This window comes from Anomaloglossus baeobatrachus, chromosome 4 (assembly GCF_048569485.1).
Source record: "Anomaloglossus baeobatrachus isolate aAnoBae1 chromosome 4, aAnoBae1.hap1, whole genome shotgun sequence".
Lineage (NCBI taxonomy): Eukaryota > Metazoa > Chordata > Amphibia > Anura > Aromobatidae > Anomaloglossus > Anomaloglossus baeobatrachus.
In genome coordinates, this window is record NC_134356.1 from 644987721 (window position 1) to 645007160 (window position 19440).

General features: G+C 45.7%; 46 non-coding genes across 46 annotated transcripts; all 46 read right to left on the reverse strand.

The window, feature by feature from the left end:
- Nucleotides 1-70: 70 nt before the first annotated feature.
- On the reverse strand, nt 71-211 carry LOC142304942 (U4 spliceosomal RNA). The gene has a single exon (XR_012753583.1). It is a non-coding gene; the product is annotated as a U4 spliceosomal RNA (small nuclear RNA).
- A 287-nt stretch (nt 212-498) lies between these two features.
- On the reverse strand, nt 499-639 carry LOC142304943 (U4 spliceosomal RNA). The gene has a single exon (XR_012753584.1). It is a non-coding gene; the product is annotated as a U4 spliceosomal RNA (small nuclear RNA).
- Nucleotides 640-926: 287 nt separating this feature from the next.
- Nucleotides 927-1067, reverse strand: LOC142304670 (U4 spliceosomal RNA). The gene has a single exon (XR_012753324.1). It is a non-coding gene; the product is annotated as a U4 spliceosomal RNA (small nuclear RNA).
- Nucleotides 1068-1351: 284 nt separating this feature from the next.
- Nucleotides 1352-1492, reverse strand: LOC142304944 (U4 spliceosomal RNA). The gene has a single exon (XR_012753585.1). It is a non-coding gene; the product is annotated as a U4 spliceosomal RNA (small nuclear RNA).
- Nucleotides 1493-1776: 284 nt separating this feature from the next.
- LOC142304945 (U4 spliceosomal RNA) lies at nt 1777-1917 on the reverse strand. Its single transcript, XR_012753586.1, has one exon. It is a non-coding gene; the product is annotated as a U4 spliceosomal RNA (small nuclear RNA).
- Nucleotides 1918-2201: 284 nt separating this feature from the next.
- LOC142304946 (U4 spliceosomal RNA) lies at nt 2202-2342 on the reverse strand. The gene has a single exon (XR_012753587.1). It is a non-coding gene; the product is annotated as a U4 spliceosomal RNA (small nuclear RNA).
- A 284-nt stretch (nt 2343-2626) lies between these two features.
- LOC142304947 (U4 spliceosomal RNA) lies at nt 2627-2767 on the reverse strand. Its single transcript, XR_012753588.1, has one exon. It is a non-coding gene; the product is annotated as a U4 spliceosomal RNA (small nuclear RNA).
- Nucleotides 2768-3052: 285 nt separating this feature from the next.
- LOC142304747 (U4 spliceosomal RNA) lies at nt 3053-3193 on the reverse strand. The gene has a single exon (XR_012753397.1). It is a non-coding gene; the product is annotated as a U4 spliceosomal RNA (small nuclear RNA).
- Nucleotides 3194-3477: 284 nt separating this feature from the next.
- On the reverse strand, nt 3478-3618 carry LOC142304948 (U4 spliceosomal RNA). Its single transcript, XR_012753589.1, has one exon. It is a non-coding gene; the product is annotated as a U4 spliceosomal RNA (small nuclear RNA).
- Nucleotides 3619-3902: 284 nt separating this feature from the next.
- Nucleotides 3903-4043, reverse strand: LOC142304949 (U4 spliceosomal RNA). Its single transcript, XR_012753590.1, has one exon. It is a non-coding gene; the product is annotated as a U4 spliceosomal RNA (small nuclear RNA).
- Nucleotides 4044-4327: 284 nt separating this feature from the next.
- LOC142304950 (U4 spliceosomal RNA) lies at nt 4328-4468 on the reverse strand. Its single transcript, XR_012753591.1, has one exon. It is a non-coding gene; the product is annotated as a U4 spliceosomal RNA (small nuclear RNA).
- Nucleotides 4469-4752: 284 nt separating this feature from the next.
- Nucleotides 4753-4893, reverse strand: LOC142304951 (U4 spliceosomal RNA). Its single transcript, XR_012753592.1, has one exon. It is a non-coding gene; the product is annotated as a U4 spliceosomal RNA (small nuclear RNA).
- Nucleotides 4894-5177: 284 nt separating this feature from the next.
- Nucleotides 5178-5318, reverse strand: LOC142304952 (U4 spliceosomal RNA). Its single transcript, XR_012753593.1, has one exon. It is a non-coding gene; the product is annotated as a U4 spliceosomal RNA (small nuclear RNA).
- Nucleotides 5319-5602: 284 nt separating this feature from the next.
- LOC142304953 (U4 spliceosomal RNA) lies at nt 5603-5743 on the reverse strand. Its single transcript, XR_012753594.1, has one exon. It is a non-coding gene; the product is annotated as a U4 spliceosomal RNA (small nuclear RNA).
- Nucleotides 5744-6027: 284 nt separating this feature from the next.
- LOC142304954 (U4 spliceosomal RNA) lies at nt 6028-6168 on the reverse strand. The gene has a single exon (XR_012753595.1). It is a non-coding gene; the product is annotated as a U4 spliceosomal RNA (small nuclear RNA).
- A 284-nt stretch (nt 6169-6452) lies between these two features.
- On the reverse strand, nt 6453-6593 carry LOC142304955 (U4 spliceosomal RNA). The gene has a single exon (XR_012753596.1). It is a non-coding gene; the product is annotated as a U4 spliceosomal RNA (small nuclear RNA).
- A 287-nt stretch (nt 6594-6880) lies between these two features.
- On the reverse strand, nt 6881-7021 carry LOC142304956 (U4 spliceosomal RNA). Its single transcript, XR_012753597.1, has one exon. It is a non-coding gene; the product is annotated as a U4 spliceosomal RNA (small nuclear RNA).
- Nucleotides 7022-7305: 284 nt separating this feature from the next.
- On the reverse strand, nt 7306-7446 carry LOC142304957 (U4 spliceosomal RNA). The gene has a single exon (XR_012753598.1). It is a non-coding gene; the product is annotated as a U4 spliceosomal RNA (small nuclear RNA).
- Nucleotides 7447-7730: 284 nt separating this feature from the next.
- On the reverse strand, nt 7731-7871 carry LOC142304958 (U4 spliceosomal RNA). The gene has a single exon (XR_012753599.1). It is a non-coding gene; the product is annotated as a U4 spliceosomal RNA (small nuclear RNA).
- A 284-nt stretch (nt 7872-8155) lies between these two features.
- Nucleotides 8156-8296, reverse strand: LOC142304959 (U4 spliceosomal RNA). Its single transcript, XR_012753600.1, has one exon. It is a non-coding gene; the product is annotated as a U4 spliceosomal RNA (small nuclear RNA).
- A 284-nt stretch (nt 8297-8580) lies between these two features.
- LOC142304960 (U4 spliceosomal RNA) lies at nt 8581-8721 on the reverse strand. The gene has a single exon (XR_012753601.1). It is a non-coding gene; the product is annotated as a U4 spliceosomal RNA (small nuclear RNA).
- Nucleotides 8722-9005: 284 nt separating this feature from the next.
- On the reverse strand, nt 9006-9146 carry LOC142304961 (U4 spliceosomal RNA). The gene has a single exon (XR_012753602.1). It is a non-coding gene; the product is annotated as a U4 spliceosomal RNA (small nuclear RNA).
- A 284-nt stretch (nt 9147-9430) lies between these two features.
- On the reverse strand, nt 9431-9571 carry LOC142304628 (U4 spliceosomal RNA). Its single transcript, XR_012753283.1, has one exon. It is a non-coding gene; the product is annotated as a U4 spliceosomal RNA (small nuclear RNA).
- Nucleotides 9572-9855: 284 nt separating this feature from the next.
- On the reverse strand, nt 9856-9996 carry LOC142304447 (U4 spliceosomal RNA). Its single transcript, XR_012753108.1, has one exon. It is a non-coding gene; the product is annotated as a U4 spliceosomal RNA (small nuclear RNA).
- Nucleotides 9997-10280: 284 nt separating this feature from the next.
- LOC142305325 (U4 spliceosomal RNA) lies at nt 10281-10421 on the reverse strand. The gene has a single exon (XR_012753947.1). It is a non-coding gene; the product is annotated as a U4 spliceosomal RNA (small nuclear RNA).
- A 284-nt stretch (nt 10422-10705) lies between these two features.
- On the reverse strand, nt 10706-10846 carry LOC142304962 (U4 spliceosomal RNA). Its single transcript, XR_012753603.1, has one exon. It is a non-coding gene; the product is annotated as a U4 spliceosomal RNA (small nuclear RNA).
- A 284-nt stretch (nt 10847-11130) lies between these two features.
- Nucleotides 11131-11271, reverse strand: LOC142304645 (U4 spliceosomal RNA). Its single transcript, XR_012753300.1, has one exon. It is a non-coding gene; the product is annotated as a U4 spliceosomal RNA (small nuclear RNA).
- Nucleotides 11272-11555: 284 nt separating this feature from the next.
- Nucleotides 11556-11696, reverse strand: LOC142304448 (U4 spliceosomal RNA). Its single transcript, XR_012753109.1, has one exon. It is a non-coding gene; the product is annotated as a U4 spliceosomal RNA (small nuclear RNA).
- Nucleotides 11697-11980: 284 nt separating this feature from the next.
- LOC142304483 (U4 spliceosomal RNA) lies at nt 11981-12121 on the reverse strand. Its single transcript, XR_012753143.1, has one exon. It is a non-coding gene; the product is annotated as a U4 spliceosomal RNA (small nuclear RNA).
- Nucleotides 12122-12405: 284 nt separating this feature from the next.
- Nucleotides 12406-12546, reverse strand: LOC142304710 (U4 spliceosomal RNA). The gene has a single exon (XR_012753362.1). It is a non-coding gene; the product is annotated as a U4 spliceosomal RNA (small nuclear RNA).
- Nucleotides 12547-12830: 284 nt separating this feature from the next.
- On the reverse strand, nt 12831-12971 carry LOC142304963 (U4 spliceosomal RNA). Its single transcript, XR_012753604.1, has one exon. It is a non-coding gene; the product is annotated as a U4 spliceosomal RNA (small nuclear RNA).
- Nucleotides 12972-13255: 284 nt separating this feature from the next.
- LOC142304629 (U4 spliceosomal RNA) lies at nt 13256-13396 on the reverse strand. The gene has a single exon (XR_012753284.1). It is a non-coding gene; the product is annotated as a U4 spliceosomal RNA (small nuclear RNA).
- A 284-nt stretch (nt 13397-13680) lies between these two features.
- Nucleotides 13681-13821, reverse strand: LOC142304449 (U4 spliceosomal RNA). The gene has a single exon (XR_012753110.1). It is a non-coding gene; the product is annotated as a U4 spliceosomal RNA (small nuclear RNA).
- Nucleotides 13822-14105: 284 nt separating this feature from the next.
- LOC142304964 (U4 spliceosomal RNA) lies at nt 14106-14246 on the reverse strand. The gene has a single exon (XR_012753605.1). It is a non-coding gene; the product is annotated as a U4 spliceosomal RNA (small nuclear RNA).
- A 284-nt stretch (nt 14247-14530) lies between these two features.
- On the reverse strand, nt 14531-14671 carry LOC142304965 (U4 spliceosomal RNA). Its single transcript, XR_012753606.1, has one exon. It is a non-coding gene; the product is annotated as a U4 spliceosomal RNA (small nuclear RNA).
- A 284-nt stretch (nt 14672-14955) lies between these two features.
- LOC142304656 (U4 spliceosomal RNA) lies at nt 14956-15096 on the reverse strand. The gene has a single exon (XR_012753311.1). It is a non-coding gene; the product is annotated as a U4 spliceosomal RNA (small nuclear RNA).
- A 284-nt stretch (nt 15097-15380) lies between these two features.
- On the reverse strand, nt 15381-15521 carry LOC142304668 (U4 spliceosomal RNA). Its single transcript, XR_012753322.1, has one exon. It is a non-coding gene; the product is annotated as a U4 spliceosomal RNA (small nuclear RNA).
- Nucleotides 15522-15805: 284 nt separating this feature from the next.
- Nucleotides 15806-15946, reverse strand: LOC142304555 (U4 spliceosomal RNA). Its single transcript, XR_012753212.1, has one exon. It is a non-coding gene; the product is annotated as a U4 spliceosomal RNA (small nuclear RNA).
- A 284-nt stretch (nt 15947-16230) lies between these two features.
- LOC142304679 (U4 spliceosomal RNA) lies at nt 16231-16371 on the reverse strand. The gene has a single exon (XR_012753333.1). It is a non-coding gene; the product is annotated as a U4 spliceosomal RNA (small nuclear RNA).
- Nucleotides 16372-16655: 284 nt separating this feature from the next.
- On the reverse strand, nt 16656-16796 carry LOC142304966 (U4 spliceosomal RNA). Its single transcript, XR_012753607.1, has one exon. It is a non-coding gene; the product is annotated as a U4 spliceosomal RNA (small nuclear RNA).
- Nucleotides 16797-17080: 284 nt separating this feature from the next.
- On the reverse strand, nt 17081-17221 carry LOC142304691 (U4 spliceosomal RNA). The gene has a single exon (XR_012753344.1). It is a non-coding gene; the product is annotated as a U4 spliceosomal RNA (small nuclear RNA).
- Nucleotides 17222-17505: 284 nt separating this feature from the next.
- Nucleotides 17506-17646, reverse strand: LOC142304450 (U4 spliceosomal RNA). Its single transcript, XR_012753111.1, has one exon. It is a non-coding gene; the product is annotated as a U4 spliceosomal RNA (small nuclear RNA).
- A 284-nt stretch (nt 17647-17930) lies between these two features.
- On the reverse strand, nt 17931-18071 carry LOC142305323 (U4 spliceosomal RNA). The gene has a single exon (XR_012753945.1). It is a non-coding gene; the product is annotated as a U4 spliceosomal RNA (small nuclear RNA).
- Nucleotides 18072-18355: 284 nt separating this feature from the next.
- LOC142304967 (U4 spliceosomal RNA) lies at nt 18356-18496 on the reverse strand. The gene has a single exon (XR_012753608.1). It is a non-coding gene; the product is annotated as a U4 spliceosomal RNA (small nuclear RNA).
- Nucleotides 18497-18780: 284 nt separating this feature from the next.
- Nucleotides 18781-18921, reverse strand: LOC142304640 (U4 spliceosomal RNA). The gene has a single exon (XR_012753295.1). It is a non-coding gene; the product is annotated as a U4 spliceosomal RNA (small nuclear RNA).
- A 284-nt stretch (nt 18922-19205) lies between these two features.
- On the reverse strand, nt 19206-19346 carry LOC142304968 (U4 spliceosomal RNA). Its single transcript, XR_012753609.1, has one exon. It is a non-coding gene; the product is annotated as a U4 spliceosomal RNA (small nuclear RNA).
- Between the last annotated feature and the right edge of the window lie 94 nt (nt 19347-19440).

Here is a 19440-nt window from a genome sequence, read left to right on the forward strand (position 1 = left end):
AGGGAAGCAAGAGTTATTTTCCACCACTGGGAGGAGCTAATTTTCTGTCATTTGCATACCATGAATTAAGCCTCCTGAGAGACCAACAAAAATTGCCAATGCTGACTGTATTTCAAGTCATCATGGCGGGGTATTGGGAAAAGTTTTCAATTAGCAATAATCACGCCTCGGTTAAACCTCATGGGCTACGATACTGCCACTGCGCAAAGTTAAAGGAGTTCAGGTCACCAAGAAATCGCCGTTTTCTAGGAAGAAGAGCTCGTTTATGTTATGGAGAGTTCCAAATGCCCACTTCCTTTCTTCCGCCGCTGCAAGGGTCCCTAGGAGAAGACAGTCGGAAGATTCCCGGAAGAGGTACTTTTCAAGGATTACCTGCAGGCCAACTCTCTCTCTTTCTGATCCAGGTGTAAACGACCATTAGACTGTTGAGGGAAGCAAGAGTTATTTTCCACCACTGGGAGGAGCTAATTTTCTGTCATTTGCATACCATGAATTAAGCCTCCTGAGAGACCAACAAAAATTGCCAATGCTGACTGTATTTCAAGTCATCATGGCGGGGTATTGGGAAAAGTTTTCAATTAGCAATAATCACGCCTCGGTTAAACCTCATGGGCTACGATACTGCCACTGCGCAAAGTTAAAGGAGTTCAGGTCACCAAGAAATCGCCGTTTTCTAGGAAGAAGAGCTCGTTTATGTTATGGAGAGTTCCAAATGCCCACTTCCTTTCTTCCGCCGCTGCAAGGGTCCCTAGGAGAAGACAGTCGGAAGATTCCCGGAAGAGGTACTTTTCAAGGATTACCTGCAGGCCAACTCTCTCTCTTTCTGATCCAGGTGTAAACGACCATTAGACTGTTGAGGGAAGCAAGAGTTATTTTCCACCACTGGGAGGAGCTAATTTTCTGTCATTTGCATACCATGAATTAAGCCTCCTGAGAGACCAACAAAAATTGCCAATGCTGACTGTATTTCAAGTCATCATGGCGGGGTATTGGGAAAAGTTTTCAATTAGCAATAATCACGCCTCAGTTAAACCTCATGGACTACGATACTGCCACTGCGCAAAGTTAAAGGAGTTCAGGTCACCAAGAAATCCCCGCTTTCCAGGAAGAGCTCGTTTATGTTATGGAGAGTTCCAAATGCCCACTTCCTTTCTTCCGCCGCTGCAAGGGTCCCTAGGAGAAGACAGTCGGAAGATTCCCGGAAGAGGTACTTTTCAAGGGTTACCTGCAGGCCAACTCTCTCTCTTTCTGATCCAGGTGTAAACGACCATTAGACTGTTGAGGGAAGCAAGAGTTATTTTCCACCACTGGGAGGAGCTAATTTTCTGTCATTTGCATACCATGAATTAAGCCTCCTGAGAGACCAACAAAAATTGCCAATGCTGACTGTATTTCAAGTCATCATGGCGGGGTATTGGGAAAAGTTTTCAATTAGCAATAATCACGCCTCGGTTAAACCTCATGGGCTACGATACTGCCACTGCGCAAAGTTAAAGGAGTTCAGGTCACCAAGAAATCCCCGCTTTCCAGGAAGAGCTCGTTTATGTTATGGAGAGTTCCAAATGCCCACTTCCTTTCTTCCGCCGCTGCAAGGGTCCCTAGGAGAAGACAGTCGGAAGATTCCCGGAAGAGGTACTTTTCAAGGATTACCTGCAGGCCAACTCTCTCTCTTTCTGATCCAGGTGTAAACGACCATTAGACTGTTGAGGGAAGCAAGAGTTATTTTCCACCACTGGGAAGAGCTAATTTTCTGTCATTTGCATACCATGAATTAAGCCTCCTGAGAGACCAACAAAAATTGCCAATGCTGACTGTATTTCAAGTCATCATGGCGGGGTATTGGGAAAAGTTTTCAATTAGCAATAATCACGCCTCGGTTAAACCTCATGGGCTACGATACTGCCACTGCGCAAAGTTAAAGGAGTTCAGGTCACCAAGAAATCCCCGCTTTCCAGGAAGAGCTCGTTTATGTTATGGAGAGTTCCAAATGCCCACTTCCTTTCTTCCGCCGCTGCAAGGGTCCCTAGGAGAAGACAGTCGGAAGATTCCCGGAAGAGGTACTTTTCAAGGATTACCTGCAGGCCAACTCTCTCTCTTTCTGATCCAGGTGTAAACGACCATTAGACTGTTGAGGGAAGCAAGAGTTATTTTCCACCACTGGGAGGAGCTAATTTTCTGTCATTTGCATACCATGAATTAAGCCTCCTGAGAGACCAACAAAAATTGCCAATGCTGACTGTATTTCAAGTCATCATGGCGGGGTATTGGGAAAAGTTTTCAATTAGCAATAATCACGCCTCGGTTAAACCTCATGGGCTACGATACTGCCACTGCGCAAAGTTAAAGGAGTTCAGGTCACCAAGAAATCCCCGCTTTCCAGGAAGAGCTCGTTTATGTTATGGAGAGTTCCAAATGCCCACTTCCTTTCTTCCGCCGCTGCAAGGGTCCCTAGGAGAAGACAGTCGGAAGATTCCCGGAAGAGGTACTTTTCAAGGATTACCTGCAGGCCAACTCTCTCTCTTTCTGATCCAGGTGTAAACGACCATTAGACTGTTGAGGGAAGCAAGAGTTATTTTCCACCACTGGGAGGAGCTAATTTTCTGTCATTTGCATACCATGAATTAAGCCTCCTGAGAGACCAACAAAAATTGCCAATGCTGACTGTATTTCAAGTCATCATGGCGGGGTATTGGGAAAAGTTTTCAATTAGCAATAATCACGCCTCGGTTAAACCTCATGGGCTACGATACTGCCACTGCGCAAAGTTAAAGGAGTTCAGGTCACCAAGAAATCCCCGCTTTCCAGGAAGAGCTCGTTTATGTTATGGAGAGTTCCAAATGCCCACTTCCTTTCTTCCGCCGCTGCAAGGGTCCCTAGGAGAAGACAGTCGGAAGATTCCCGGAAGAGGTACTTTTTCAAGGATTACCTGCAGGCCAACTTTCTCTCTTTCTGATCCAGGTGTAAACGACCATTAGACTGTTGAGGGAAGCAAGAGTTATTTTCCACCACTGGGAGGAGCTAATTTTCTGTCATTTGCATACCATGAATTAAGCCTCCTGAGAGACCAACAATAATTGCCAATGCTGACTGTATTTCAAGTCATCATGGCAAAGTATTGGGAAAAGTTTTCAATTAGCAATAATCACGCCTCGGTTAAACCTCATGGGCTACGATACTGCCACTGCGCAAAGTTAAAGGAGTTCAGGTCACCAAGAAATCCCCGCTTTCCAGGAAGAGCTCGTTTATGTTATGGAGAGTTCCAAATGCCCACTTCCTTTCTTCCGCCGCTGCAAGGGTCCCTAGGAGAAGACAGTCGGAAGATTCCCGGAAGAGGTACTTTTCAAGGATTACCTGCAGGCCAACTCTCTCTCTTTCTGATCCAGGTGTAAACGACCATTAGACTGTTGAGGGAAGCAAGAGTTATTTTCCACCACTGGGAGGAGCTAATTTTCTGTCATTTGCATACCATGAATTAAGCCTCCTGAGAGACCAACAAAAATTGCCAATGCTGACTGTATTTCAAGTCATCATGGCGGGGTATTGGGAAAAGTTTTCAATTAGCAATAATCACGCCTCGGTTAAACCTCATGGGCTACGATACTGCCACTGCGCAAAGTTAAAGGAATTCAAGTCACCAAGAAATCCCCGCTTTCCAGGAAGAGCTCGTTTATGTTATGGAGAGTTCCAAATGCCCACTTCCTTTCTTCCGCCGCTGCAAGGGTCCCTAGGAGAAGACAGTTGGAAGATTCCCGGAAGAGGTACTTTTCAAGGATTACCTGCAGGCCAACTCTCTCTCTTTCTGATCCAGGTGTAAATGACCATTAGACTGTTGATGGAAGCAAGAGTTATTTTCCACCACTGGGAGGAGCTAATTTTCTGTCATTTGCATACCATGAATTAAGCCTCCTGAGAGACCAACAAAAATTGCCAATGCTGACTGTATTTCAAGTCATCATGGCGGGGTATTGGGAAAAGTTTTCAATTAGCAATAATCACGCCTCGGTTAAACCTCATGGGCTACGATACTGCCACTGCGCAAAGTTAAAGGAGTTCAGGTCACCAAGAAATCCCCGCTTTCCAGGAAGAGCTCGTTTATGTTATGGAGAGTTCCAAATGCCCACTTCCTTTCTTCCGCCGCTGCAAGGGTCCCTAGGAGAAGACAGTCGGAAGATTCCCGGAAGAGGTACTTTTCAAGGATTACCTGCAGGCCAACTCTCTCTCTTTCTGATCCAGGTGTAAACGACCATTAGACTGTTGAGGGAAGCAAGAGTTATTTTCCACCACTGGGAGGAGCTAATTTTCTGTCATTTGCATACCATGAATTAAGCCTCCTGAGAGACCAACAAAAATTGCCAATGCTGACTGTATTTCAAGTCATCATGGCGGGGTATTGGGAAAAGTTTTCAATTAGCAATAATCACGCCTCGGTTAAACCTCATGGGCTACGATACTGCCACTGCGCAAAGTTAAAGGAGTTCAGGTCACCAAGAAATCCCCGCTTTCCAGGAAGAGCTCGTTTATGTTATGGAGAGTTCCAAATGCCCACTTCCTTTCTTCCGCCGCTGCAAGGGTCCCTAGGAGAAGACAGTCGGAAGATTCCCGGAAGAGGTACTTTTCAAGGATTACCTGCAGGCCAACTCTCTCTCTTTCTGATCCAGGTGTAAACGACCATTAGACTGTTGAGGGAAGCAAGAGTTATTTTCCACCACTGGGAGGAGCTAATTTTCTGTCATTTGCATACCATGAATTAAGCCTCCTGAGAGACCAACAAAAATTGCCAATGCTGACTGTATTTCAAGTCATCATGGCGGGGTATTGGGAAAAGTTTTCAATTAGCAATAATCACGCCTCGGTTAAACCTCATGGGCTACGATACTGCCACTGCGCAAAGTTAAAGGAGTTCAGGTCACCAAGAAATCCCCGCTTTCCAGGAAGAGCTCGTTTATGTTATGGAGAGTTCCAAATGCCCACTTCCTTTCTTCCGCCGCTGCAAGGGTCCCTAGGAGAAGACAGTCGGAAGATTCCCGGAAGAGGTACTTTTCAAGGATTACCTGCAGGCCAACTCTCTCTCTTTCTGATCCAGGTGTAAACGACCATTAGACTGTTGAGGGAAGCAAGAGTTATTTTCCACCACTGGGAGGAGCTAATTTTCTGTCATTTGCATACCATGAATTAAGCCTCCTGAGAGACCAACAAAAATTGCCAATGCTGACTGTATTTCAAGTCATCATGGCGGGGTATTGGGAAAAGTTTTCAATTAGCAATAATCACGCCTCGGTTAAACCTCATGGGCTACGATACTGCCACTGCGCAAAGTTAAAGGAGTTCAGGTCACCAAGAAATCCCCGCTTTCCAGGAAGAGCTCGTTTATATTATGGAGAGTTCCAAATGCCCACTTCCTTTCTTCCGCTGCTGCAAGGGTCCCTAGGAGAAGACAGTCGGAAGATTCCCGGAAGAGGTTCTTTTCAAGGATTACCTGCAGGCCAACTCTCTCTCTTTCTGATCCAGGTGTAAACGACCATTAGACTGTTGAGGGAAGCAAGAGTTATTTTCCACCACTGGGAGGAGCTAATTTTCTGTCATTTGCATACCATGAATTAAGCCTCCTGAGAGACCAACAAAAATTGCCAATGCTGACTGTATTTCAAGTCATCATGGCGGGGTATTGGGAAAAGTTTTCAATTAGCAATAATCACGCCTCGGTTAAACCTCATGGGCTACGATACTGCCACTGCGCAAAGTTAAAGGAGTTCAGGTCACCAAGAAATCCCCGCTTTCCAGGAAGAGCTCGTTTATGTTATGGAGAGTTCCAAATGCCCACTTCCTTTCTTCCGCCGCTGCAAGGGTCCCTAGGAGAAGACAGTCGGAAGATTCCCGGAAGAGGTACTTTTCAAGGATTACCTGCAGGCCAACTCTCTCTCTTTCTGATCCAGGTGTAAACGACCATTAGACTGTTGAGGGAAGCAAGAGTTATTTTCCACCACTGGGAGGATCTAATTTTCTGTCATTTGCATACCATGAATTAAGCCTCCTGAGAGACCAACAAAAATTGCCAATGCTGACTGTATTTCAAGTCATCATGGCGGGGTATTGGGAAAAGTTTTCAATTAGCAATAATCACGCCTCGGTTAAACCTCATGGGCTACGATACTGCCACTGCGCAAAGTTAAAGGAGTTCAGGTCACCAAGAAATCCCCGCTTTCCAGGAAGAGCTCGTTTATGTTATGGAGAGTTCCAAATGCCCACTTCCTTTCTTCCGCCGCTGCAAGGGTCCCTAGGAGAAGACAGTCGGAAGATTCCCGGAAGAGGTACTTTTCAAGGATTACCTGCAGGCCAACTCTCTCTCTTTCTGATCCAGGTGTAAACGACCATTAGACTGTTGAGGGAAGCAAGAGTTATTTTCCACCACTGGGAGGAGCTAATTTTCTGTCATTTGCATACCATGAATTAAGCCTCCTGAGAGACCAACAAAAATTGCCAATGCTGACTGTATTTCAAGTCATCATGGCGGGGTATTGGGAAAAGTTTTCAATTAGCAATAATCACGCCTCGGTTAAACCTCATGGGCTACGATACTGCCACTGCGCAAAGTTAAAGGAGTTCAGGTCACCAAGAAATCCCCGTTTTCTAGGAAGAAGAGCTCGTTTATGTTATGGAGAGTTCCAAATGCCCACTTCCTTTCTTCCGCCGCTGCAAGGGTCCCTAGGAGAAGACAGTCGGAAGATTCCCGGAAGAGGTACTTTTCAAGGATTACCTGCAGGCCAACTCTCTCTCTTTCTGATCCAGGTGTAAACGACCATTAGACTGTTGAGGGAAGCAAGAGTTATTTTCCACCACTGGGAGGAGCTAATTTTCTGTCATTTGCATACCATGAATTAAGCCTCCTGAGAGACCAACAAAAATTGCCAATGCTGACTGTATTTCAAGTCATCATGGCGGGGTATTGGGAAAAGTTTTCAATTAGCAATAATCACGCCTCGGTTAAACCTCATGGGCTACGATACTGCCACTGCGCAAAGTTAAAGGAGTTCAGGTCACCAAGAAATCCCCGCTTTCCAGGAAGAGCTCGTTTATGTTATGGAGAGTTCCAAATGCCCACTTCCTTTCTTCCGCCGCTGCAAGGGTCCCTAGGAGAAGACAGTCGGAAGATTCCCGGAAGAGGTACTTTTCAAGGGTTACCTGCAGGCCAACTCTCTCTCTTTCTGATCCAGGTGTAAACGACCATTAGACTGTTGAGGGAAGCAAGAGTTATTTTCCACCACTGGGAGGAGCTAATTTTCTGTCATTTGCATACCATGAATTAAGCCTCCTGAGAGACCAACAAAAATTGCCAATGCTGACTGTATTTCAAGTCATCATGGCGGGGTATTGGGAAAAGTTTTCAATTAGCAATAATCACGCCTCGGTTAAACCTCATGGGCTACGATACTGCCACTGCGCAAAGTTAAAGGAGTTCAGGTCACCAAGAAATCCCCGCTTTCCAGGAAGAGCTCGTTTATGTTATGGAGAGTTCCAAATGCCCACTTCCTTTCTTCCGCCGCTGCAAGGGTCCCTAGGAGAAGACAGTCGGAAGATTCCCGGAAGAGGTACTTTTCAAGGATTACCTGCAGGCCAACTCTCTCTCTTTCTGATCCAGGTGTAAACGACCATTAGACTGTTGAGGGAAGCAAGAGTTATTTTCCACCACTGGGAGGAGCTAATTTTCTGTCATTTGCATACCATGAATTAAGCCTCCTGAGAGACCAACAAAAATTGCCAATGCTGACTGTATTTCAAGTCATCATGGCGGGGTATTGGGAAAAGTTTTCAATTAGCAATAATCACGCCTCGGTTAAACCTCATGGGCTACGATACTGCCACTGCGCAAAGTTAAAGGAGTTCAGGTCACCAAGAAATCCCCGCTTTCCAGGAAGAGCTCGTTTATGTTATGGAGAGTTCCAAATGCCCACTTCCTTTCTTCCGCCGCTGCAAGGGTCCCTAGGAGAAGACAGTCGGAAGATTCCCGGAAGAGGTACTTTTCAAGGATTACCTGCAGGCCAACTCTCTCTCTTTCTGATCCAGGTGTAAACGACCATTAGACTGTTGAGGGAAGCAAGAGTTATTTTCCACCACTGGGAGGAGCTAATTTTCTGTCATTTGCATACCATGAATTAAGCCTCCTGAGAGACCAACAAAAATTGCCAATGCTGACTGTATTTCAAGTCATCATGGCGGGGTATTGGGAAAAGTTTTCAATTAGCAATAATCACGCCTCGGTTAAACCTCATGGGCTACGATACTGCCACTGCGCAAAGTTAAAGGAGCTCAGGTCACCAAGAAATCCCCGCTTTCCAGGAAGAGCTCGTTTATATTATGGAGAGTTCCAAATGCCCACTTCCTTTCTTCCGCTGCTGCAAGGGTCCCTAGGAGAAGACAGTCGGAAGATTCCCGGAAGAGGTTCTTTTCAAGGATTACCTGCAGGCCAACTCTCTCTCTTTCTGATCCAGGTGTAAACGACCATTAGACTGTTGAGGGAAGCAAGAGTTATTTTCCACCACTGGGAGGAGCTAATTTTCTGTCATTTGCATACCATGAATTAAGCCTCCTGAGAGACCAACAAAAATTGCCAATGCTGACTGTATTTCAAGTCATCATGGCGGGGTATTGGGAAAAGTTTTCAATTAGCAATAATCACGCCTCGGTTAAACCTCATGGGCTACGATACTGCCACTGCGCAAAGTTAAAGGAGTTCAGGTCACCAAGAAATCCCCGCTTTCCAGGAAGAGCTCGTTTATGTTATGGAGAGTTCCAAATGCCCACTTCCTTTCTTCCGCCGCTGCAAGGGTCCCTAGGAGAAGACAGTCGGAAGATTCCCGGAAGAGGTACTTTTCAAGGATTACCTGCAGGCCAACTCTCTCTCTTTCTGATCCAGGTGTAAACGACCATTAGACTGTTGAGGGAAGCAAGAGTTATTTTCCACCACTGGGAGGAGCTAATTTTCTGTCATTTGCATACCATGAATTAAGCCTCCTGAGAGACCAACAAAAATTGCCAATGCTGACTGTATTTCAAGTCATCATGGCGGGGTATTGGGAAAAGTTTTCAATTAGCAATAATCACGCCTCGGTTAAACCTCATGGGCTACGATACTGCCACTGCGCAAAGTTAAAGGAGTTCAGGTCACCAAGAAATCCCCGCTTTCCAGGAAGAGCTCGTTTATGTTATGGAGAGTTCCAAATGCCCACTTCCTTTCTTCCGCCGCTGCAAGGGTCCCTAGGAGAAGACAGTCGGAAGATTCCCGGAAGAGGTACTTTTCAAGGATTACCTGCAGGCCAACTCTCTCTCTTTCTGATCCAGGTGTAAACGACCATTAGACTGTTGAGGGAAGCAAGAGTTATTTTCCACCACTGGGAGGAGCTAATTTTCTGTCATTTGCATACCATGAATTAAGCCTCCTGAGAGACCAACAAAAATTGCCAATGCTGACTGTATTTCAAGTCATCATGGCAAAATATTGGGAAAAGTTTTCAATTAGCAATAATCACGCCTCGGTTAAACCTCATGGGCTACGATACTGCCACTGCGCAAAGTTAAAGGAGTTCAGGTCACCAAGAAATCCCCGCTTTCCAGGAAGAGCTCGTTTATGTTATGGAGAGTTCCAAATGCCCACTTCCTTTCTTCCGCCGCTGCAAGGGTCCCTAGGAGAAGACAGTCGGAAGATTCCCGGAAGAGGTACTTTTCAAGGATTACCTGCAGGCCAACTCTCTCTCTTTCTGATCCAGGTGTAAACGACCATTAGACTGTTGAGGGAAGCAAGAGTTATTTTCCACCACTGGGAGGAGCTAATTTTCTGTCATTTGCATACCATGAATTAAGCCTCCTGAGAGACCAACAAAAATTGCCAATGCTGACTGTATTTCAAGTCATCATGGCGGGGTATTGGGAAAAGTTTTCAATTAGCAATAATCACGCCTCGGTTAAACCTCATGGGCTACAATACTGCCACTGCGCAAAGTTAAAGAAGTTCAGGTCACCAAGAAATCCCCGCTTTCCAGGAAGAGCTCGTTTATGTTATGGAGAGTTCCAAATGCCCACTTCATTTCTTCCGCCGCTGCAAGGGTCCCTAGGAGAAGACAGTCGGAAGATTCCCGGAAGAGGTACTTTTCAAGGATTACCTGCAGGCCAACCCTCTCTCTTTCTGATCCAGGTGTAAACGACCATTAGACTGTTGAGGGAAGCAAGAGTTATTTTCCACCACTGGGAGGAGCTAATTTTCTGTCATTTGCATACCATGAATTAAGCCTCCTGAGAGACCAACAAAAATTGCCAATGCTGACTGTATTTCAAGTCATCATGGCGGGGTATTGGGAAAAGTTTTCAATTAGCAATAATCACACCTCGGTTAAACCTCATAGGCTACGATACTGCCACTGCGCAAAGTTAAAGGAGTTCAGGTCACCAAGAAATCCCCGCTTTCCAGGAAGAGCTCGTTTATGTTATGGAGAGTTCCAAATGCCCACTTCCTTTCTTACGCCGCTGCAAGGGTCCCTAGGAGAAGACAGTCGGAAGATTCCCGGAAGAGGTACTTTTCAAGGATTACCTGCAGGCCAACTCTCTCTCTTTCTGTTCGAGGTGTAAACGACCATTAGACTGTTGAGGGAAGCAAGAGTTATTTTCCACCACTGGGAGGAGCTAATTTTCTGTCATTTGCATACCATGAATTAAGCCTCCTGAGAGACCAACAAAAATTGCCAATGCTGACTGTATTTCAAGTCATCATGGCGGGGTATTGGGAAAAGTTTTCAATTAGCAATAATCACGCCTCGGTTAAACCTCATGGGCTACGATACTGCCACTGCGCAAAGTTAAAGGAGTTCAGGTCACCAAGAAATCCCCGCTTTCCAGGAAGAGCTCGTTTATGTTATGGAGAGTTCCAAATGCCCACTTCCTTTCTTCCGCCGCTGCAAGGGTCCCTAGGAGAAGACAGTCGGAAGATTCCCGGAAGAAGTACTTTTCAAGGATTACCTGCAGGCCAACTCTCTCTCTTTCTGATCCAGGTGTAAACGACCATTAGACTGTTGAGGGAAGCAAGAGTTATTTTCCACCACTGGGAGAAGCTAATTTTCTGTCATTTGCATACCATGAATTAAGCCTCCTGAGAGACCAACAAAAATTGCCAATGCTGACTGTATTTCAAGTCATCATGGCGGGGTATTGGGAAAAGTTTTCAATTAGCAATAATCACGCCTCGGTTAAACCTCATAGGCTACGATACTGCCACTGCGCAAAGTTAAAGGAGTTCAGGTCACCAAGAAATCCCCGCTTTCCAGGAAGAGCTCGTTTATGTTATGGAGAGTTCCAAATGCCCACTTCCTTTCTTACGCCGCTGCAAGGGTCCCTAGGAGAAGACAGTCGGAAGATTCCCGGAAGAGGTACTTTTCAAGGATTACCTGCAGGCCAACTCTCTCTCTTTCTGTTCGAGGTGTAAACGACCATTAGACTGTTGAGGGAAGCAAGAGTTATTTTCCACCACTGGGAGGAGCTAATTTTCTGTCATTTGCATACCATGAATTAAGCCTCCTGAGAGACCAACAAAAATTGCCAATGCTGACTGTATTTCAAGTCATCATGGCGGGGTATTGGGAAAAGTTTTCAATTAGCAATAATCACGCCTCGGTTAAACCTCATGGGCTACAATACTGCCACTGCGCAAAGTTAAAGGAGTTCAGGTCACCAAGAAATCCCCGCTTTCCAGGAAGAGCTCGTTTATGTTATGGAGAGTTCCAAATACCCACTTCCTTTCTTCCGTCGCTGAAAGGGTCCCTAGGAGAAGACCGTCGGAAGATTCCCGGAAGAGGTACTTTTCAAGAATTACCTGCAGGCCAACTCTCTCTCTTTCTGATCCAGGTGTAAATGACCATTAGACTGTTGAGGGAAGCAAGAGTTATTTTCCACCACTGGGAGGAGCTAATTTTCTGTCATTTGCATACCATGAATTAAGCCTCCTGAAAGACCAACAAAAATTGCCAATGCTGACTGTATTTCAAGTCATCATGGCGGGGTATTGGGATAAGTTTTCAATTAGCAATAATCACGCCTCGGTTAAACCTCATGGGCTACGATACTGCCACTGCGCAAAGTTAAAGGAGTTCAGGTCACCAAGAAATCCCCGCTTTCCAGGAAGAGCTCGTTTATGTTATGGAGAGTTCCAAATGCCCACTTCCTTTCTTCCACCGCTGCAAGGGTCCCTAGGAGAAGACAGTCGGAAGATTCCCGGAAGAGGTACTTTTCAAGGATTACCTGCAGGCCAACTCTCTCTCTTTCTGATCCAGGTGTAAACGACCATTAGACTGTTGAGGGAAGCAAGAGTTATTTTCCACCACTGGGAGGAGCTAATTTTCTGTCATTTGCATACCATGAATTAAGCCTCCTGAGAGACCAACAAAAATTGCCAATGCTGACTGTATTTCAAGTCATCATGGTGGGGTATTGGGAAAAGTTTTCAATTAGCAATAATCACGCCTCGGTTAAACCTCATGGGCTACAATACTGCCACTGCGCAAAGTTAAAGAAGTTCAGGTCACCAAGAAATCCCCGCTTTCTAGGAAGAGCTCGTTTATGTTATGGAGAGTTCCAAATGCCCACTTCATTTCTTCCGCCGCTGCAAGGGTCCCTAGGAGAAGACAGTCGGAAGATTCCCGGAAGAGGTACTTTTCAAGGATTACCTGCAGGCCAACTCTCTCTCTTTCTGATCCAGGTGTAAACGACCATTAGACTGTTGAGGGAAGCAAGAGTTATTTTCCACCACTGGGAGGAGCTAATTTTCTGTCATTTGCATACCATGAATTAAGCCTCCTGAGAGACCAACAAAAATTGCCAATGCTGACTGTATTTCAAGTCATCATGGCGGGGTATTGGGAAAAGTTTTCAATTAGCAATAATCACGCCTCGGTTAAACCTCATGGGCTACGATACTGCCACTGCGCAAAGTTAAAGGAGTTCAGGTCACCAAGAAATCCCCGCTTTCCAGGAAGAGCTCGTTTATGTTATGGAGAGTTCCAAATGCCCACTTCCTTTCTTCCGCCGCTGCAAGGGTCCCTAGGAGAAGACAGTCGGAAGATTCCCGGAAGAGGTACTTTTCAAGGATTACCTGCAGGCCAACTCTCTCTCTTTCTGATCCAGGTGTAAACGACCATTAGACTGTTGAGGGAAGCAAGAGTTATTTTCCACCACTGGGAGGAGCTAATTTTCTGTCATTTGCATACCATGAATTAAGCCTCCTGAGAGACCAACAAAAATTGCCAATGCTGACTGTATTTCAAGTCATCATGGCAAAATATTGGGAAAAGTTTTCAATTAGCAATAATCACGCCTCGGTTAAACCTCATGGGCTACGATACTGCCACTGCGCAAAGTTAAAGGAGTTCAGGTCACCAAGAAATCCCCGCTTTCCAGGAAGAGCTCGTTTATGTTATGGAGAGTTCCAAATGCCCACTTCCTTTCTTCCGCCGCTGCAAGGGTCCCTAGGAGAAGACAGTCGGAAGATTCCCGGAAGAGGTACTTTTCACAGATTACCTGCAGGCCAACTCTCTCTCTTTCTGATCCAGGTGTAAACGACCATTAGACTGTTGAGGGAAGCAAGAGTTATTTTCCACCACTGGGAGGAGCTAATTTTCTGTCATTTGCATACCATGAATTAAGCCTCCTGAGAGACCAACAAAAATTGCCAATGCTGACTGTATTTCAAGTCATCATGGCGGGGTATTGGGAAAAGTTTTCAATTAGCAATAATCACGCCTCGGTTAAACCTCATGGGCTACAATACTGCCACTGCGCAAAGTTAAAGAAGTTCAGGTCACCAAGAAATCCCCGCTTTCCAGGAAGAGCTCGTTTATGTTATGGAGAGTTCCAAATGCCCACTTCATTTCTTCCGCCGCCGCAAGGGTCCCTAGGAGAAGACAGTCGGAAGATTCCCGGAAGAGGTACTTTTCAAGGATTACCTGCAGGCCAACCCTCTCTCTTTCTGATCCAGGTGTAAACGACCATTAGACTGTTGAGGGAAGCAAGAGTTATTTTCCACCACTGGGAGGAGCTAATTTTCTGTCATTTGCATACCATGAATTAAGCCTCCTGAGAGACCAACAAAAATTGCCAATGCTGACTGTATTTCAAGTCATCATGGCGGGGTATTGGGAAAAGTTTTCAATTAGCAATAATCACGCCTCGGTTAAACCTCATGGGCTACGATACTGCCACTGCGCAAAGTTAAAGGAGTTCAGGTCACCAAGAAATCCCCGCTTTCCAGGAAGAGCTCGTTTATGTTATGGAGAGTTCCAAATGCCCACTTCCTTTCTTCCGCCGCTGCAAGGGTCCCTAGGAGAAGACAGTCGGAAGATTCCCGGAAGAGGTACTTTTCAAGGATTACCTGCAGGCCAACTCTCTCTCTTTCTGATCCAGGTGTAAATGACCATTAGACTGTTGATGGAAGCAAGAGTTATTTTCCACCACTGGGAGGAGCTAATTTTCTGTCATTTGCATACCATGAATTAAGCCTCCTGAGAGACCAACAAAAATTGCCAATGCTGACTGTATTTCAAGTCATCATGGCGGGGTATTGGGAAAAGTTTTCAATTAGCAATAATCACGCCTCGGTTAAACCTCATGGGCTACGATACTGCCACTGCGCAAAGTTAAAGGAGTTCAGGTCACCAAGAAATCCCCGCTTTCCAGGAAGAGCTCGTTTATGTTATGGAGAGTTCCAAATGCCCACTTCCTTTCTTACGCCGCTGCAAGGGTCCCTAGGAGAAGACAGTCGGAAGATTCCCGGAAGAGGTACTTTTCAAGGATTACCTGCAGGCCAACTCTCTCTCTTTCTGATCCAGGTGTAAACGACCATTAGACTGTTGAGGGAAGCAAGAGTTATTTTCCACCACTGGGAGGAGCTAATTTTCTGTCATTTGCATACCATGAATTAAGCCTCCTGAGAGACCAACAAAAATTGCCAATGCTGACTGTATTTCAAGTCATCATGGCGGGGTATTGGGAAAAGTTTTCAATTAGCAATAATCACGCCTCGGTTAAACCTCATAGGCTACGATACTGCCACTGCGCAAAGTTAAAGGAGTTCAGGTCACCAAGAAATCCCCGCTTTCCAGGAAGAGCTCGTTTATGTTATGGAGAGTTCCAAATACCCACTTCCTTTCTTCCGCCGCTGCAAGGGTCCCTAGGAGAAGACAGTCGGAAGATTCCCGGAAGAGGTACTTTTCAAGGATTACCTGCAGGCCAACTCTCTCTCTTTCTGATCCAGGTGTAAACGACCATTAGACTGTTGAGTGAAGCAAGAGTTATTTTCCACCACTGGGAGGAGCTAATTTTCTGTCATTTGCATACCATGAATTAAGCCTCCTGAGAGACCAACAAAAATTGCCAATGCTGACTGTATTTCAAGTCATCATGGCGGGGTATTGGGAAAAGTTTTCAATTAGCAATAATCACGCCTCGGTTAAACCTCATAGGCTACGATACTGCCACTGCGCAAAGTTAAAGGAGTTCAGGTCACCAAGAAATCCCCGTTTTCCAGGAAGAGCTCGTTTATGTTATGGAGAGTTCCAAATACCCACTTCCTTTCTTCCGCCGCTGCAAGGGTCCCTAGGAGAAGACAGTCGGAAGATTCCCGGAAGAGGTACTTTTCAAGGATTACCTGCAGGCCAACTCTCTCTCTTTCTGATCCAGGTGTAAACGACCATTAGACTGTTGAGTGAAGCAAGAGTTATTTTCCACCACTGGGAGGAGCTAATTTTCTGTCATTTGCATACCATGAATTAAGCCTCCTGAGAGACCAACAAAAATTGCCAATGCTGACTGTATTTCAAGTCATCATGGCGGGGTATTGGGAAAAGTTTTCAATTAGCAATAATCACGCCTTGGTTAAACCTCATAGGCTACGATACTGCCACTGCGCAAAGTTAAAGGAGTTCAGGTCACCAAGAAATCCCCGCTTTCCAGGAAGAGCTCGTTTATGTTATGGAGAGTTCCAAATGCCCACTTCTTTTCTTACGCCGCTGCAAGGGTCCCTAGGAGAAGACAGTCGGAAGATTCCCGGAAGAGATACTTTTCAAGGATTACCTGCAGGCCAACTCTCTCTCTTTCTGATCCAGGTGTAAACGACCATTAGACTGTTAAGGGAAGCAAGAGTTATTTTCCACCACTGGGAGGAGCTAATTTTCTGTCATTTGCATACCATGAATTAAGCCTCCTGAGAGACCAACAAAAATTGCCAATGCTGACTGTATTTCAAGTCATCATGGCGGGGTATTGGGAAAAGTTTTCAATTAGCAATAATCACGCCTCGGTTAAACCTCATAGGCTACGATACTGCCACTGCGCAAAGTTAAAGGAGTTCAGGTCACCAAGAAATCCCCGCTTTCCAGGAAGAGCTCGTTTATGTTATGGAGAGTTCCAAATGCCCACTTCCTTTCTTACGCCGCTGCAAGGGTCCCTAGGAGAAGACAGTCGGAAGATTCCCGGAAGAGGTACTTTTCAAGGATTACCTGCAGGCCAACTCTCTCTCTTTCTGTTCGAGGTGTAAACGACCATTAGACTGTTGAGGGAAGCAAGAGTTATTTTCCACCACTGGGAGGAGCTAATTTTCTGTCATTTGCATACCATGAATTAAGCCTCCTGAGAGACCAACAAAAATTGCCAATGCTGACTGTATTTCAAGTCATCATGGCGGGGTATTGGGAAAAGTTTTCAATTAGCAATAATCACGCCTCGGTTAAACCTCATGGGCTACGATACTGCCACTGCGCAAAGTTAAAGGAGTTCAGGTCACCAAGAAATCCCCGCTTTCCAGGAAGAGCTCGTTTATGTTATGGAGAGTTCCAAATGCCCACTTCCTTTCTTCCGCCGCTGCAAGGGTCCCTAGGAGAAGACAGTCGGAAGATTCCCGGAAGAAGTACTTTTCAAGGATTACCTGCAGGCCAACTCTCTCTCTTTCTGATCCAGGTGTAAACGACCATTAGACTGTTGAGGGAAGCAAGAGTTATTTTCCACCACTGGGAGAAGCTAATTTTCTGTCATTTGCATACCATGAATTAAGCCTCCTGAGAGACCAACAAAAATTGCCAATGCTGACTGTATTTCAAGTCATCATGGCGGGGTATTGGGAAAAGTTTTCAATTAGCAATAATCACGCCTCGGTTAAACCTCATAGGCTACGATACTGCCACTGCGCAAAGTTAAAGGAGTTCAGGTCACCAAGAAATCCCCGCTTTCCAGGAAGAGCTCGTTTATGTTATGGAGAGTTCCAAATGCCCACTTCCTTTCTTACGCCGCTGCAAGGGTCCCTAGGAGAAGACAGTCGGAAGATTCCCGGAAGAGGTACTTTTCAAGGATTACCTGCAGGCCAACTCTCTCTCTTTCTGTTCGAGGTGTAAACGACCATTAGACTGTTGAGGGAAGCAAGAGTTATTTTCCACCACTGGGAGGAGCTAATTTTCTGTCATTTGCATACCATGAATTAAGCCTCCTGAGAGACCAACAAAAATTGCCAATGCTGACTGTATTTCAAGTCATCATGGCGGGGTATTGGGAAAAGTTTTCAATTAGCAATAATCACGCCTCGGTTAAACCTCATGGGCTACAATACTGCCACTGCGCAAAGTTAAAGGAGTTCAGGTCACCAAGAAATCCCCGCTTTCCAGGAAGAGCTCGTTTATGTTATGGAGAGTTCCAAATACCCACTTCCTTTCTTCCGTCGCTGAAAGGGTCCCTAGGAGAAGACAGTCGGAAGATTCCCGGAAGAGGTACTTTTCAAGAATTACCTGCAGGCCAACTCTCTCTCTTTCTGATCCAGGTGTAAACGACCATTAGACTGTTGAGGGAAGCAAGAGTTATTTTCCACCACTGGGAGGAGCTAATTTTCTGTCATTTGCATACCATGAATTAAGCCTCCTGAAAGACCAACAAAAATTGCCAATGCTGACTGTATTTCAAGTCATCATGGCGGGGTATTGGGATAAGTTTTCAATTAGCAATAATCACGCCTCGGTTAAACCTCATAGGCTACGATACTGCCACTGCGCAAAGTTAAAGGAGTTCAGGTCACCAAGAAATCCCCGCTTTCCAGGAAGAGCTCGTTTATGTTATGGAGAGTTCCAAATGCCCACTTCCTTTCTTACGCCGCTGCAAGGGTCCCTAGGAGAAGACAGTCGGAAGATTCCCGGAAGAGGTACTTTTCAAGGATTACCTGCAGGCCAACTCTCTCTCTTTCTGTTCCAGGTGTAAACGACCATTAGACTGTTGAAAAAAGCAAGAGTTATTTTCCACCACTGGGAGGAGCTAATTTTCTGTCATTTGCATACCATGAATTAAGCCTCCTGAGAGACCAACAAAAATTGCCAATGCTGACTGTATTTCAAGTCATCATGGCGGGGTATTGGGAAAAGTTTTCAATTAGCAATAATCACGCCTCGGTTAAACCTCATGGGCTACGATACTGCCACTGCGCAAAGTTAAAGGAGTTCAGGTCACCAAGAAATCCCCGCTTTCCAGGAAGAGCTCGTTTATGTTATGGAGAGTTCCAAATGCCCACTTCCTTTCTTCCGCCGCTGCAAGGGTCCCTAGGAGAAGACAGTCGGAAGATTCCCGGAAGAGGTACTTTTCAAGGATTACCTGCAGGCCAACTCTCTCTCTTTCTGATCCAGGTGTAAACGACCATTAGACTGTTGAGGGAAGCAAGAGTTATTTTCCACCACTGGGAGGAGCTAATTTTCGGTCATTTGCATACCATGAATTAAGCCTCCTGAGAGACCAACAAAAATTGCCAATGCTGACTGTATTTCAAGTCATCATGGCGGGGTATTGGGAAAAGTTCTCAATTAGCAATAATCACGCCTCGGTTAAACCTCATGGGCTACGATACTGCCACTGCGCAAAGTTAAAGGAGTTCAGGTCACCAAGAAATCCCCGCTTTCAAGGAAGAGCTTGTTTATGTTATGGAGAGTTCCAAATGCCCACTTCCTTTCTTCCGCCGCTGCAAGGGTCCCTAGGAGAAGACAGTCGGAAGATTCCCGGAAGAGGTACTTTTCAAGGATTACCTGCAGGCCAACTCTCTGTCTTTCTGATCCAGGTGTAAACGACCATTAGACTGTTGAGGGAAGCAAGAGTTATTTTCCACCACTGGGAGGAGCTAATTTTCTGTCATTTGCATACCATGAATTAAGCCTCCTGAGAGACCAACAAAAATTGCCAATGCTGACTGTATTTCAAGTCATCATGGCGGGGTATTGGGAAAAGTTTTCAATTAGCAATAATCACGCCTCGGTTAAACCTCATGGGCTACGATACTGCCACTGCGCAAAGTTAAAGGCGTTCAGGTCACCAAGAAATCCACGCTTTCCAGGAAGAGCTCGTTTATGTTATGGAGAGTTCCAAATGCCCACTTCCTTTCTTCCGCTG